The sequence below is a fragment of the Maniola jurtina genome, chromosome 3 (genome assembly GCF_905333055.1).
Source record: "Maniola jurtina chromosome 3, ilManJurt1.1, whole genome shotgun sequence".
Lineage (NCBI taxonomy): Eukaryota > Metazoa > Arthropoda > Insecta > Lepidoptera > Nymphalidae > Maniola > Maniola jurtina.
Window position 1 is genome coordinate 9,505,494 of NC_060031.1, and position 16,045 is coordinate 9,521,538.

Below are 16,045 nucleotides of genomic sequence, written 5' to 3' on the forward strand. Positions count from 1 at the left end.
AGCTCTAAAGGCTAAAACCCAAGTATATGGATATTTTAGGAGGTTGCTATACTTCGACTATGATTGTTTGATCTTTGATTTATACTCGTAAAAAGTTGCTTTATTTAAATAGGTAAGTAGCATAGTCAAACAGGTAGAAGGCAACACATCATTTTCACATCATCATCATCATCATCTATCTTCCTATCTTAACGAGTGCTTCCACAACTGACCCCCAGCCTTCCCTCATTCAGCCACTTCTCGTCGGTCCATCATACTTCAATTTCAAATACTTATCTATACTAATATTATAAAGAGGAAACCTTTGTGTTTTTGTATGTTTGTATTGAATAGGCTCAAAAACTACTGGACCGATTTCAAAATTTCTTTTACCATGACTTAGAAGGATTCTTCCGAATCCGTATAGGCTATATTTTATCCCGGAAAATAGATAGGATTTTTCGTGGTAGTGAAAATTGTGGAGTAAGGCGTCGAAAAAACTGCCCGTGCGAAGCCGGGGCGGGTCGCTAGTGTTGTAATAAATGTAAAAACACCGTTCAACCAATTCAGTATCACATGCATGGAGGAAAACCTCCTGAGGAATTATGCTTATCTGAGAGTTCTAGAACTGTGAAGTCTAGTTACCAATCTGCACTTGACTAGCGTGATAGACTAGGCTTATCATTCTGAGGGAAGAACCGTTCTCAGTAATTATTAGGCAGCTACTGTGCAACAGCGCCACTCGAATTCCTGTGAAAATTTTATATTTCCGTTGCATACCTACTAGCGAAAATCTCGGTAATTCATCTACTAACTACCTAGCAAAACAATAAGCATGATTCTGAAGTAACTAATACCCGCTCTAATTTTAAATTAGCAGCTCGGATTTTCACCGAGAAAAATACACGAAACGGTTCTACATAAATGTTTATGTTCAGAAAATGGACGTAAGATGCATTCCAGCGCGTTCTCCAAAACAAATGCTCATGTTTGTAGCTACTTAAGCCAATTTATTTTCATGAAATCTTGAAATACACCAACTGTTTGAAGTAAAGTGTGTTTATTGCAATAAAGATTATCATAAAGAGATATTGCTATAGCTTGATAAAATTTCGGCAGTAGGTAATTACATAATAGTAAAGTTTATATTCAAACGAATTTACTCATCCTGGTCTCGCAAGTAAATGAAATGAAAATGTTTATTCAACTTATTATCGAGGGTTAAATTTTTGTTCCGTTTGCCATGGAGACCCTGGGTCCATGGAAAGTCCTGGGTCTAAACGAACTTTTTTACGAGACATTTCACCACGTTTAATAGCTTCATCTGGTGACAGAAGGGCTGGCTCATTTTTTGCGCAAAGGAATAGCCTGGCTGTCGAACGTGGAAATGCAGCCAGTATTCTTGGCACCATGCCACGCGGGCATGATTTGCACAGTAATTAGATTAGGTTAGCTTTAATTGCTTATTTGTTGTTGTAGTATTTATTACTAGCGACTCGCCCCGGCTTCGCACGGGTGTTCTATGGAAAAGTGGTTATAATGGCTAAAATATAAATGTTTGGTTTATACTATCGCGGACTTTTTTGTAGGCATTATTGAGTTCTACAACTTTTCTATAGAAGTCAACCATACATCTCTAACCATTTAGGCAGCGTTCGCGAGAATCGTTAACGTACGGCAGTTTTTTCGACGCCTTACTCCACAATTTTCACTACCACGAAAAATCCTATCTATTTTCCGGGATAAAATATAGCCTATACGGATTCGGAAGAATCCCTCTAAGTAATGGTAAAAGAAATTTTGAAATCGGTCCAGTAGTTTTTGAGCCTATTCAATACAAACATACAAAAATACAAAAATACAAAGGTTTCCTCTTTATAATATTAGTATAGATGAATAAGTACTAAACTAGCTAACGCCCGCGACTTTTTAAAATCCTGTCCTTGTGTTTTCCGTAAAGTAATGTCACTTTATATTATACGAGTAGGTATCCACGCAACAAATCACGCCGATCCCGATGCTCCGTTGCGGCGTGATTAAAGGACAAACCAACAAACAAACACACTTTCGCATTTATAGTATGGGCACAGCCATGGGTTACGATAACAAGTAAATAAATAATTATTATTATAAACTTTTTTAATCGTAAACTTTCTTGTCTGAATCATTGTCTAAAAGCACGCAGAGTAGAGCATAACAACTAGTATTTTAATAGGAGCCTGGAGCTTATAGCTTATAGCTCAGGCGCTTCCGCACAGCCTGCAGCATATTATTACTCCGGAAAGCAGCAATTTTTCCTGAACGCTCAGGTTAACAGGGCTCTCTCCGTCACTCGTTTCATACAATCGTAGTTCCAATTTCATTTGAATATTAAGCAACCAAAGTCCATGAAATTTTGCAGACATATTCTAGAAACTAATATCTATGTCTGTGGTGTTTTAGATTTTTCTAAAAATATGTAGTTTTAAAATTACAGGGGCTCAAAGATTTGTATGAAAATTTTTAAGACCGCGTAACTTTGAAACCGAATATTTCAACAGAAATCTGGAAAACCACAGACATAGATATTAGTTTCTAGAATATGTCTGCAAAATTTCATGGACTTTGGTTGCTTAATATTCAAATGAAATTGGACCTACGATTGTATGAAACGATTGACGGAGAGAACCCTCTTAACCTTGTTTGTATTAAATTTTAATTTGAAAAATAATGTATGAATATCATTAAAGTTCATGAATTTTGTATGTTCTAGCTGGCTAGATTACGAATTTATGGCGTAAACATGCCCACCTAAATGACGTAAGCTATCATTTGAAGGCTAAAAACACTGCGAAACGCGCGTATTATTCGCGCTGTAGCTGCAGTCTCACGCAACGGCGGATCCAGGGGGGGGGTCATGGGGGTCATGACCCCCCCCTGAGCTGGTTCCAGGACTTAGGTGGACCACTAATTGAACATAATGATTTTATTTATATATTTTGTCACCATACAGATATTATGTAACTACATACCTTCAATATTTAATTAATTTTTAATAATATAATAACTTTGTATGATGGCAAACGTTTGGGAACGAACGCATCGAAAATTTGAATTTTACCGCGCCACACTTGCGCGCGCTTGTCGACTACTTAGTACGTAACGTCTAGCTAGACCTAACCTCAATCGGAACGACTAAACTTCAACATAATATCATAACATAGTTAGTTCTAAGTTAAAAAACTAAAACTTTCTACGTATACCTAATGTGTTTATGAGAGTACCATGTAACTATACCGTAATAAATAAAATAAGTATTTTTAAAAATTGTTGCTGCAAATTCATTAATTACAAGAAATGGTAAGTAATCAGTTTCTCATTATTCCAGTGCGTGTGTTTTAACTGAAATGTTATTATTGTTAACATGGCCGTAGCCAAAAGAAATTATTTTTCAAAATGCATAATATACTAGTCAGTTCTCGAATTTACAAGTTTTTTGTAAATCTATCAATAAATTTGCGCTCGCTTCGCTCGCGCTTTTATATTATGTTAGTTGTTTACCGGAACTTCGTTCAAACCCCGTGGAAACTCAGTTTTTTTGGGATAAAATACCTAGGTATACAATGCAAGGTATCACTGAATAGTACCAAATTTTACCTAAAAAGATAAGCCCTGAAAAGTACTTTCGCTAATATTATTTCGTAAATACAATTAATAAAAATTTCGCGCTCGCTTCGCTCGCGCTTTTATTCTATTAGTTGTTTTTGTAGTAGTTACCCGAAGCTTCGTGCGCATGAGATTACATTTTTGAATATCCCTAGAAAATGTTTATTTTTCATGAGAAAAGTAGAGTGAGGTGCTTTAAAACATATTTTACGCCTGAGCTCGTTCATCTCTCGCTTTTTTATCTGTATCAGAAAAATTACGCTCGCTGCGCTCGCGCTCATGTTTCTTGTTGCATTCTATCTTGTTCAAATCTTCAATCAATCTTGGTCAAATTGAAAGGTAAAATTCCACTAAGCCCCCCCCCCCCCCCCCCCAAATCCCATAGGTAGATATGTAGGTACCTACTCACTGAAAGAGTGCTGCGTGACTTATGTACCTACTTTTTACTTGTATCTATTGTTATCAAAATTAAATTATAAGTTCTCGACGACTATGTGACCCCCTCCTGGCGCCAAAGCTGGATCCGCCCTTGGTCTCACGCCGCTATCTGCCTGACGCCGCTCTGCAGAATATGTATAGCACATGAGAGATATCCATATTATAGCGTTTCATTCATTCAATTCATATATTTTTAACCCCCAAAAAGAGGGGTGTTATAAGTTTGACGTGTGTGTCTGTGTATCTGCCTGTGGCATCGTAGCTCCTAAACGACTGAACCGATTTTAATTTAGTTTTTTTTTGTTTGAAAGGTGGCTTGATCGTGAGTGTTCTTAACTATAATCGACGAAAATCGGTCTAGCCGTTTGAAAGTTATCAGCTCTTCTCTAGTTTTCTTATAGAGGTTTTTGTGTCGGGGATTTTTTAAATTTTGAGTTATATTACAAAACTTACAGGCCGCGTACGTGGCCACGCTGCCAACCGTCCGGTATTTACTCGTAGTGTGCTCAAAGCTTTAATTTAAACAGGCTGGAAGAAATACATACGTTATTATGGTTCACTACTTTGCACCCACCTATTACTACCTACACATTTACTTCATAATTAATTTTGCTAATAGTCGCTCGAGAAACATCGCTCTTTGGTTTTAATATTGGTATTTGGTATAAATATTTTAATGTTTTTAATATTGGTGTTTAGTATATAGGTAGATACCCTAATAAAACCAATCTTGGTTCAGATCGCTTGTAACCACTGTAACATGATTGTAACTCAATAAATAATGAGACATAACTTATAAAATTCATAGACAAAAAGTTAGGTAATCTAAAAGGGTACAAAGGGAGAATCGGTAAATTATGTCATGGTTCCAATGAAGATAAGGAAGAATATTTTTCTCTGGAATAATTTAATGTAAACAGAAATTCGTTTGCACATGAATAAATCGAGTTGAATTCTGCTGTGTTGGAATTAATTTTACACGGAAATTATTTGTACTCAGTGTTCCGTAGTGAAAAGTTTTATATCTAAGTACTACTGACGTGCCCCAGCTTCTTATGGATAGCTTTTCCGATTATCTACGATAGATTTACGATAGATTTTATGCGTACGCGTATAGACATTTAAGTTGAATTAAAAGCAAACAATCGCTTGCTACGTTTTACGGAAAACATAATTATTTTCGCACTTAAAGTCATAAATGAGAACGCGCTTACCGTGAAAAACCACCTGTGAACTACCAGCGCTAATGACCTAGAGACCACATGGTACAAGTGTAAATTAAAAATTTATAACACCCCCGACAAGTGAAGATTACAGTAACTAGAAAAGACTGAAAAGACCTGATAACTTTCAAACGGCTGAACTGATTTTCTTGGACTATTCCGCGCCTACGATCTAAAGTATCTGAGTTTTCCAAAACATCATTTTCAAATAAATAATTATGTATTTAGGCAACGTCCATCTTGACAGCTTGACATTTGTCAATTGACATAATATTATGAACCTAACGGTTATCTAACCTTCTTTTGTACAAGAAAACTAGAAAAGAGCTGATAACTCTTAAACGGCTGAACCATTTTTTTTGGATTATAGCTAAGAACACTCTCGATCAAGCCACCTTTCAAACAAAAAAAACTAAATTAAAATCGGTTCATTCGTTTAGGCGCTACGATGCCACAGACAGATACACAGATACACAGATACACAGACACACAGATATACAGATACACAGATACACACGTCAAACTTATAACACCCCTCTTTTTGGGTCGGGGGTTAAAAATAGTGTAGCAAACGATTGTAAAGTACGAAAATTGAAAAATGACTTTCTGGGAAAATAGCCTGTGTCATCGCTGTGAAGAGTAATCTTACGAAATGAAAATTATTTCAAAGAAGCAATAGTCCATATCTCTGCTAAGGTATATTTTTACTCAGAATATGAAGACAAACGTGGATTGCGTGGGTAGGTAGAGATTCAGTAGGTATGGCAAAATACGAGTATGTATAGCGCGCGCATATGGTTTTGTTTTCTTGACATTAATGAAACGAATACTTATACTTAGTTATATCTTTAAAAGGAAATACACACCAAATTCAGGCAAAGTTGCTTATAAATAGGTACTCATTAGAAAACTTTCTAAAAGTTACTGAAGCTTTGTAACTTTTCCAAAGTATTTCCGAGAAGTATTCCGAGTAGGTACGCAGGTTAAATCACAGGTGACTACTTATTTGAACGTGATTTTTCACTGGCTGCTTTAAAGAAGTACTTTAAGTAACAAAGAAAAATTACATCGTTCAATTTGTCTAGATTAACTGAAAGTGTGGAATATTGCTCCCTGTGCGATCATTATCGAGGTACAGCTGCGAAAATTCTTCAATTCTGCTGATACTTCAAGGATTTACTTGCGGAGAATTCTCTCGCGGATAAAATATCTATCTCTACGGACCCCTCCGTTGTCTGCAAGAAAGTTTTTTTTTGGATCCAGCTTTTGCCAGCGCTGAAACAATAAGTTTCCGTTTAAATAATTTATAGCAGTGCTGCGTTTTATTCTAAGACAGATTTTTTTATACTAAGTATAATTACTTGTTAATGGGTATTTATGAAATTACTATTTATTGTTGTATTTAACCATTTCTTTTCTTTTTATAAAAACGGCTCGGTGATTCCTGGCACGTAGATCTAACTTTTTGAAGTAACTTAAATGTGTTTTTTAAGAAACTAAACAGGTTCCACCTTTAGGGCAATTACGCACTGCATCCGATCCGAACCGTGAAAATATGTTCGGATCGGATTAGTGCGTAAACAATATCCGAGTTCAGTCCGTGAAAATACGCAGTGAAATGGCATATGCCGAGAACTAGCCAACTCCCTCAGGGATATGGCTAATGCCCGGGAGATATTAAAACGACAACTCAATTAGACTATTTCAATAAACAAATCTAGAGATATCATAGAATACTGAGCATCTGATAATATTACCCAAGAGAACCCGGGCACATGAACCGCGTGCGTATCGCGACTGTATCGCTACAAACGCGCGTCAACGGCACGTTTAAAAAACGTGGTGTGCAAAGGCTCTGAGAGAGACCCGTGCTGAATAGTGGGCCGGCGATGGATTGAGACGATGATGATATTAACGAAGTCGCTATAGTGTGTGGTTGCGGAAGATGGAGAAGTGAGGATCGTGTGTAGTGACTAGTGTAGTGACGCGCTCTTCGGAAGACCTTTCCATCAGTGGACGCAATCAGCCTGTGTGATTGAAAATCATTTACTCAAAATAGGTACAGCTATTTGTAGTGTACATTTTTTGTTTGTCCGATTTGTTAGTTTCGAAAAATGATATAGTGGTGATAATTAATTACGTAAACTTAAAACTAAAACTACGAGGGTTCCAAACGCGCCCAAGTCTGAGAAGAGCCCACAACAAACTCAGCCGGGTATCCTTTATTTTTTACTATCACCACTTTACAAAATCACTTATACTTATTACAACTATCAAAGCTGTTTGGCAACTCATTCCCAAGCTTTCGTATCATTTAAATAATCCTTTACATTGTAATAGGATTTTTCAATCAGTTTACGTTTTATGAAAACTTTGAACTTATTCAGATACATCTCCAATATGTCTTCTGGAACCTTATTATAATATAATATTATACCCTAGTCTGTTTATTATTACAAAATAAACTGATATCTAAGTAAAAAATCCGTCTCAAGGCAACCGCCTATCGTCACATAATGTGGTAAATTCCAGCCAGCAAGAGGCACACGTGATCCAGTTCCCACAAAAAATGTTGTTTTTTTAACAACATTGGTTTTGAATCGGTTCACTTCGTCCTTATACGCAATGTTAAGATAATTTATTTATGTATCAGATACGCAAAAATGGAAACTCCGTTTTAAACATTATATTCTGTATTTTATTGATAATTAAATTTTATTTTTGAAATGTAATGTAATGTAACCATGTAATTAATAACTTACTTATTTTACCTATGTATCGTGAGTTTAATACAGCTTTTTATTTAGACAACAAATAGGTATAATTGGTACAATATAATTATTTATTATACCTAATGAAAATCTAACCACATTTTCAGCAATTGCGGTAGTAAATTTGGAAATTTAAATTTGTTTTTGTAGCTCATAAATTTTGTTCTTTCAATGCTCTTTTCATGTGGTCTGTGTACTGAACTATAAATTTTTATGATCTCCAATTTATCGAGCTGATGGTTATCGCTGATTTATTTGTTGACTACGCAATTATTTGAAAACGTTTCAAAATAAAAATACTCTTGGCATCGTCTTAAATGTTGTTTAATTTACACGGAAATTGAACCAGTAAGTATTTCTTGCAATCATATTATACCGGGCTTGAAATAAATTAATTTATTTAAGACGAGAACGATTTACGGGTCCCGCTTTGTGCTCGTGGCTCAGGCGAAAGTTTTATTTGTCTTAAATTGCACGCATGATTGTTATTGATTGTTTATTGTATTTTATCTACTCTCATATTATCTTAAAATCCTGATGAAATCAAAATATGTCACATACAGGCATACCTTATTCACGTACATCGAAAAATCATTAAACCACTGTTAGGAAAGTAATGAAAAATAATGAATACTAAATACTGTAAAAGTTTTTACATGTATTTAATACAATGATAATAAAACTATAATGCTTTTTAGGCTTCTATACCTCAAAAGAAAAAACGGAACCCTTATAGAATCACTTTGTTGTCTGTCTGTCTGTCCGTCTGTCGTGTTTGTCAAGAAAATCTATAGGGTACTTCCCGTTCACCTCGAATCATGAAATTTGGCAGGCAGGTAGGTCTTATAGCACAAGTAAAGGAAAAAATTCGACAACCTTAAAGTTTACATCACAAAAAAAATGTGTTTCAATTTTCAAAGTAAGATAACTATACATAGTGGGGTGCTGGTAGGTATACGAAAGGACTTTACCTGTACATTCTAAAACAGATTATTATTTATTTTTATGCATAATAGTTTTTGATTTATCATGCAAAATGTGGGATATTTTTTTTTTGCTATTGTATCAAGTGAGATGTCAAATGAAAGAGGAAAAAATTCTGACCTGAATAAATGTACAACATTAAAATATACCAAGCGACAGATACACAATTTTACTATAAAATTTCAGCATTTATTATTAAGACGATCGCAGTCGGGTTCTAATTTTCAAATTTTATTTTACATGTACAAGAGCTTATTTTGCTCTAAGCAATTTCACTGCAAGTATACACATACGATTTGAGAGGTGCCTATGTTATGCCTAGTGAATTACTTATTATTGTTTCTCACACTTTCGAGTTGCCCGAATATTTACCCAATTATTTCAAAACAAACACATTTTACTAATTTTAACTAAATGTTTAGACAGTACTACTACTGAGGATATCTTCCACTGAGGAAAACAACCATTAAAATTTCCCGCTGTATCTATACCTACCTATTTACATGTAATTATTACAAGTACCTAGCCACTAGTAAGATTTATAAGTAGATAGTCCACAGACATAACATACCACAGTTCCACGGTTTATCTTTGTAATTTCGGTTCGACGTTAATAAATCGGATGGAAAAATTTCCTCTTTTACTGGGATTCATTCACGCATGAATATTTTTATAAAATATTATCTCTGGATCTAGCCATTCTGGTCATTCATTGAACGCATTGTAAATCCTTAATTTGAAAGTCTTCTATTGTATAAATTTTACTTTTAAGTCCACATCAGCGAACCTCGACGAATTTATTAAAATCTCTTGGTGTAGTGTACTTATGTTAATAGATATATAGGGAAAGGAAGAATTTATCAGTTCAGACTTTAGGGTCGCATTTTTAATTTGTTTCATTACTTGATATTCGCACAATCAACAATATTTTTCTTCACGTATTTCAAGGCGCTCAAAAGCTTTTCGGAATTTAATTATCCTGTCTCAGCTTTGTGAAAATTATTATTTGAAGAGATTTAGTGGGATCACAACGTCTAAGTACACCACAATAACATTGATATTAAGGAAACAACGGTATTTCTAGCGCGAATCCCTTTTGAGTTTAAATCTAAAATTCGAATAAGCAATGAGGAGAGCTTGTTGTTTTCAAAACTTTTAATGAGCAAGGCCAGAATTCTAATTACTATATTCAGATTTCCAAGTTTTTTGATTGACGGGGGAAAATCTCCTTAAGATACCCAACTTTTTGGTAAGAGATCGGGTATTGACGATGGCGCATTGGTGGCTTATTTTAAGATATTTAAATTATTTACTTTAATCATCTAGTACTTTAAGTTATATTTAATAATCTCTATTGTCGGCTGGTCACCGTGGGAGAGCTAGACCAGTACCCTCCAGTCATAAGAGTTTTTAGATTGGATAATACAAGTATGAATTATAATAAAATACCTACATAACAAAAAAAATAAAAAAATAAGTTGATCGTAAAAAGAAACACAACAAAGAGTATATACTAAAAATTTCCTATTCCTATTATTTCATAACATTAGTATTATTATTTACATATATTGAGTATGAATGTAAGAAAAGTTAGTAAAAATTATGCAACCAAAGACAGAGAAATATGGAAACGACTGGAGGAGGCCTTCGTCCAAAATGGGCGTACTGAAACGAAATGTGAAAGGAGAAAAAGAAACTTACCTATTAAAATATGAAAACTAGTAGTAATATGAAATATTAATAACGTGTACTCACTTAAAAATGTAAATATATAATAAGAAAATTAGTAATTTAAAAAAAAAACTAGTGATGTATGAAAAAAAAAAAGAATATAAATGTAAATTAGTATTATTAATAGGATAAGTCTTGTTTATGTACTACATTTTATATACTTAAGATGGAAAATCTAGTACTTATTAACATAAAATGTAATGATTGCAAAAATGTTTCAGTAAATAAAGGCTATATTATTATTATTATTATTATATTGTAAAAATATTTATGAAGAAAAAAAAGGCTTTTTTATTTTTATTTTTATTATTTATTATGGCCTTATAAGTGGGAGGTTCTGGGTTCGTTTATCGGCAGGGATAATTTGGGAATTAATCTTTTTTTTAAATCAGGTCTGGTCTGGTGGCAGGCTTCACCTGTGACTATTTTCGACCCTACCGCAAAAGCTGTGCTGCAACGCGATTTAGTGTTCCGGTACGATGTAAAAACCGATAAGTAGTATGGTATGGTATAGTATGGTAGTGTTAAAACTGCCATACCCCTTCCAAGTTAGCACGCTTCCATTTTAGACTGCATCATCACTTACCACAATTTTGCATGTTGCTTCTATATTAATATCATTTGTAACACGTGGACCACCACTAAGATTGGATATTTGAAAATTCTATCAGAGCGAAACTAGGCGAATATTAAAAATGCCAAAGTGTATCTTCTCTGTCAGTCAGAATCTGTTTATTAGTTTTTCACGGCCCATCCGTTTAACCGATTTTGATGTTTGGTACAGACAGCTTGCATGATAGACTAAGGCAATCTTTTTGTCCCAGAAAATCAAAGATTTTCCACGGGATTTTTAGTATCTACCTAAACGTGTAGAACCCACAGTGGATTGTGAGAAATTCGAACAATCATTAAAAAATCTCAATCAACGGACGAAATCACGAAAAAATGCTAAATATGAAATATAACGTGGAATATAAGTAAGTATATACGAAAATCTAAAGTTCAAAAACAACTTGCATTCAAGAAATTAATTTAGGTATGTTCCAAAGTTTTAAGTACAAAGTAATGTAAAATTATATGCATTGAACCGCGATTTTAACCTTTGATATGTAACTTGATACTGAACTCTAGACTGCGCTAATTAATTTTCTTCACATTTTGTCCCAGAAGAGTCTCCCTAAACTTAGTTTTTAATTTTGCTCAAGTACCTATTCAAGCCTCTAATATAAATAGCAAGATTTTTTATTCAAATAAATTTTTTCAAGGGTTTAGGTACTTTCAGATCGTCAAAATATGCATTTTACATATCGAAATTCAGAATGCCTTCCCTACCGAGAAAACCAGCAAGAAACCCGATGGTTGCTCTTTTCGAAGATTCGATATTTTACAATGTTTTACTGTTGAGCAAGTAGTACCTATAAACACACAGCAGTATTAGGATGAATAAGCTTGTGTGGACGGCACGCATGTTCTCGAATATTCGATGCGTCCGAAGTGGCGCATGTTTTGGAGGTCAAGCTTTGGTCAAACAGGCGTAGTAAGTTCCCGGTACCCATTGCGTCCACCACAATGAAATATAAAAACGATGTTCGACCCATTATCACTATCAACCGATTGGCACGGCCGCGGCCCACTGCTAGGCACGAGTTTCCTCTCAGAATGATTCTATGGATTCTACAGCCGGATATTCAATGTACTCTGTGGTCTATACCTGGCTAACCAAGTGCCGACTGGCAGACTTCACACACCTATGAGGATATTATGAAGGATTCTCAGGCATGCAGGTTTCCTCACGATGTTTTCTTAACCGTTAAAGCAAGTAATATTTAGGTAATAGCTCCGAAAAGTTAGAGATATCCCGGGATCGAACCCCGGACCCCCCAAACAGGAGGCTGACGTCGAGAGAGTCACTTTTTCTCATTAGATATTAACCTAAATCCACAGAGAATTCAAGTGGTCTGTGACCTAAATAAAATTATAAGTGCGTTGAATAGATAGGTACCTAGCTCATTTGTAGGTAACTACTCAGTATGAAATTAAAAATTTCAGTCATTAATATTTTATGTGAAACAATATTTCACAGTGCTTTCAAAAATAATTTTAACGTAGGTATATCTCTACGGTCTAATAACTAACTTGATAAGATAGAGATACAAAAACATTCACACACAATAGTGCAAGTAGTTAGTAGGTAGATACTCATCGTGCAATCACACTAATATTATAAAGGCGAAAGTTTGTATGTGTGTGTGTGTGTATGTGTGTGTGTATGTTTGTTGCTCCTTCACGCAAAAACCACTAGACGGATTTGGCTGAAATTCAGAATGGAGATAGATAATATCCTGGATTAGCACATAGGCTACTTTTTATCCCGGAAAATCAAAGAGTTCCCACGGGATTTCAAAAAACCTAAATTCACGCGGGCGAAGTCGCGGGCATCGGCTAGTATCGAATATTGTCCCGATTGCTTAGGCATCTAATTGGTTCATAAGTTAGATTTTTTACTCTTCGAAATACACATAAGGAACGGAAGCATTACCTATGTAAGTTTAGGTCACACGAGCTATAAAATAAACCCACATGATTACCATCAGGATAATACCGATTTCGATAAAACAAAATATTCAAAAAGATCATTTCCCCTAATCTTCGGCCCAAGATCGCTTCTATCTAGATGGTAATGATGTGGGTCTATTTTGTTCGTTCATATTCAGTATACTTAAGGTGCCCACGCACTCGAACTGAACTGCGCGTCGCGTCAGCGCCCCGCACGATATTCTCTCCAGCCGTGACGCGCGGCACTGCCGCTCAGTTCAGCTGCAGTTCAGTTCGAGTGCGTGGGCACCTTTACAGGCATTCTCGTTCAGCCGTCTCGATGCGTCCAAAAACAGGAACATTTTTATCCTAATGCTATAGTTTTATCGTAGAAGTAAAATCGGCAAACGATATTCTATTTTGGAACAAATCTTTACATTAAAGAAAATTGTATTAAGTACTATTAATTATAAGAAACCGCTTTAATTGGGACTAGGTATTTACGCGCAAAATATTATAAAATAGGTTTAGATACGTTCACTACTTTACCTTAATATGCCCTAGGTTTATGCTAGTTTTCTTTACAAGTCCGCCCCTGAATTAGTGAGACTTAGTTCATCTGGTGGTAATCTAAAAAGCGGATGAACCAGGAGAGAGTAGCTGATTAGGTATGGCTGTGAACCATACCATAACGCATGAATTTTGCGATAGAATATTCAATACAGTACTTAGAGTTTTTAATTTTACTGTGCACTAGTGAAAATCACGAATTGTAAAAAAAGCTGATGGACTACAGACGAAAAATTCAAATATACCTGCCTCAGAGGAGTTTCGTGATACAAAATATATTGAAGTAAGTACTCCTAGTTTTGTAGTTTATAGAAGATGGCTATTTGTGTATATAATTAATGTAAGTAATTAAATGTTGTGAACAATAAAGAAAAAAAATTGTAAATTCACCGATCTGCATTAGATATTTGGACCTCAAGTATGATGTAACCTTGTTGTACATAGTACAAGGTCCCTAGTTGATGACATGTAATCAAGCTCGCAAATTGAGTCCAAATTCTGATACAGTTAATGTCAAGGGACGTATTTTTGTGATACTTAATTGAAGCAGTTTCTTGCTTATCTTGAGGGAACATTGGGTAGAAACTTACCTACTTCTTTTGAGGGTTCCGTAACTAAAACGGAACTCTTATAGGATCACTTTTTTGTCTATCTGTCTGCCCATCTGTCCGTCTGTCCGCCTGTCCGTCTGTCCATCTGTCCATTTGTCAACATAGTTGGGTCAAGCATTTATGTGCTAGACGCCTGATTGATGCGATTTTATATTCTTGCTTGACGCGACGCGACGTTTGGACAGTGTTCGTCTATAGATACATATATAGATATGAGAAAAGTGCCATTTGCTTGATCAAGCTGCTGCACGGGCGCATCAAGTTCTCATCAAACAGCTTGATCAATTCTACGTGCTTGACGTCAAGCCGCTTGATCGCCTTGGAAGTTCTTTAGACGGAAGCCATTTTTCTTCAAAAGAGTTTGTCAAAGACTTGAAACGACTTCTAAAGCAGAAGGTTTCAAGACAATTCGGTGCGTATTCCTTTTTCTATGTGTGTTTTATTATTAAGGTAGACTTTGAGCTACCCGACAGCGACATGCGTCCGCGACGTGCCATGCAACGGAATGCGACACGTCTTGTGCACTGCTTACAAATATATGGAGAGCATTTGAGATGAGTAACCGCGACAGACGACAGTTTCCATACGCAGCGTGACACTTTAATGTCGCGTGTCGCTGTTGCGGGTCGCGGTCGCGTACTGCAAAGACTTCCTTTATAAGTAGGTACATATAATACATACACATAAATGAACAAGCAAACATCAAAATTAATTGACTGTGAAGATGTCGTTTACCGGCTCTGACAAGTATAGGTATTTACATGGAAAATTAACAAGAACAAAGGAATCCTACAGCTCGGTACAAGGCAATTTATGATATTCGAAATGAAGTAAATGTAATAGAGTATAACGTAATTAATTTAATAGCAGAAGCAGAAATATCAAATAGTGTTGAATTAGGCGTGTCAGACCCAAACATTATTGCCAAACCCATGAAAATTATCAGTACTGAAAGAACCGACGACGCCGATAACACATTGGCAAAAAAAAAATTAAAATAAACTTTTATAGTATTCGACAGATATATGTAAATGAGAATAGTCGATAGTTATACCTACTTATTTATCAAGAAACACAGACTTCAAATGCAATATACCTAATACAAGTTGTATAAAGAGGGGATTTACGTCTCGGTCGAGTATGAGAGCGATAATATCGGCGGTTAAACCGAGTGAAGTTTTGCAATACCTACCGCTTTCCTCTCAGAATCTAAAATCAATGGCTTTCCTCCCCTTTGACGGGCAGTCAAAGTCAGAGTCTTCTCAGGCAGGTAATGAGGCTGACTGGGATTATAAGGCATGAATGGAAAATTTTATTTTTTAATTAAATAATTTTAATTATGGACTATTTTTAGATAATTACTAAATCCGCCCCGGCTTCGAGCGGTTTCGTACCTGTTCTATAAATTTTAATAGGTATGTTAGGCGCCATCTCTACGGGCGAGGGAATGGCAAAGAGTCCGACATATGAGTACTATAAATTGTCGGCGATAGTATCGCCTGTGGTATCGCCCTTTGGAGATATGCCTATATGAGTTGTATCGAATTTGGTGGCACGG

General features: G+C 35.5%; 1 long non-coding RNA gene across 1 annotated transcript; it reads right to left on the reverse strand.

The window, feature by feature from the left end:
• Window positions 1-354: 354 nt before the first annotated feature.
• LOC123879505 lies at window positions 355-14,682 on the reverse strand. The gene is made up of 3 exons (XR_006799021.1): window positions 14,589-14,682; window positions 3,885-3,889; window positions 355-365 (listed from the first exon to the last, which is right to left on the reverse strand). It is a non-coding gene; the product is annotated as an uncharacterized LOC123879505 (long non-coding RNA).
• Window positions 14,683-16,045: the final 1,363 nt, after the last annotated feature.